The sequence below is a fragment of the Penaeus monodon genome, chromosome 27 (assembly GCF_015228065.2).
Source record: "Penaeus monodon isolate SGIC_2016 chromosome 27, NSTDA_Pmon_1, whole genome shotgun sequence".
In the NCBI taxonomy this organism is placed as follows: Eukaryota; Metazoa; Arthropoda; class Malacostraca; order Decapoda; family Penaeidae; genus Penaeus; species Penaeus monodon.
In genome coordinates this window covers 39,441,792-39,442,803 of record NC_051412.1, presented here as the reverse complement: position 1 = coordinate 39,442,803, position 1,012 = coordinate 39,441,792, and positions in this window count along the sequence as shown.

Genomic DNA, 1,012 nt, shown 5'->3' with positions numbered 1-1,012 from the left:
CATTGTTACCAAATTTAGCATAGTTTTGACTAAAATTAAGTGTCTAGCATTATTTCTGGCCATAACTGACCTTTTAGCATAATTCTGGAATAAATTTTAGCATGTATCTTACTTTCAAACTCGGTTTCATTATTTCATTTTTTCCCCTGTTTAATCGACAATAATAATAAACAAACTTACTAGTAATGCAATAGAATACAATACTGTGCCATGTTCTGCACCAACGATCTGTACACGTTCGTTCAGCCTTGTTCAGTATTGTTCGTGTTCATTTCCTGCTCGGTGGGACAGTTACTCCGACTCAGTGACAGACACGTACGGTACACGTAACCTACCAGCCACTCCAGGAGTTTTTAGAGACGAAGATGAACAAATGTTGAATGATGAATGAAGGTTGCTAATCCTAAGTGATGATGCAAAGGATATTCTCTCACAGAATGTTGCTATTGACACCGACACTGAAGCCTTTTGATCTAAAATCTGACACACGGAAGTACCCACTGATCTCCAAACTTGCTGAGTCATTACTAAACATACCAGTATCATTACGCAGACCGTTGGACAATATTTTTAATGGTACTTTGGAAAAAGGTAGAGAAAAGAAGCAGACTCAAAGACCTCAGTCTGACAAATAAAACCCCTCAGTGGCGTAATGATCAGCAAATAGTAATTAACTTGACCATCTGAGAATTTTTTTCTTGAAACCTGACTTTAATGGTAACTTTACAAAGTACTATTGAAACTATATTTTTGAGTGCCTTGGAATTATCTGGTTTGCGAAGCTGCTATTTCATTTATTCAGTATCTGAATTTTATTCAATAGGTTCTATGAGTTATATTAATTATGTTTCCATTAAAGTATAAGTAACATGCATTGTTGTTTTAATATATATTCCCGTCTATTATGCTTAACTAAGAATGAGTCGGCATAATTTTAGCAGAATTTACTATTACATTTAGCATATTTTGGGTAGAGTTAGCATATTTTCGCCTTGACAACTTGGTAACACTG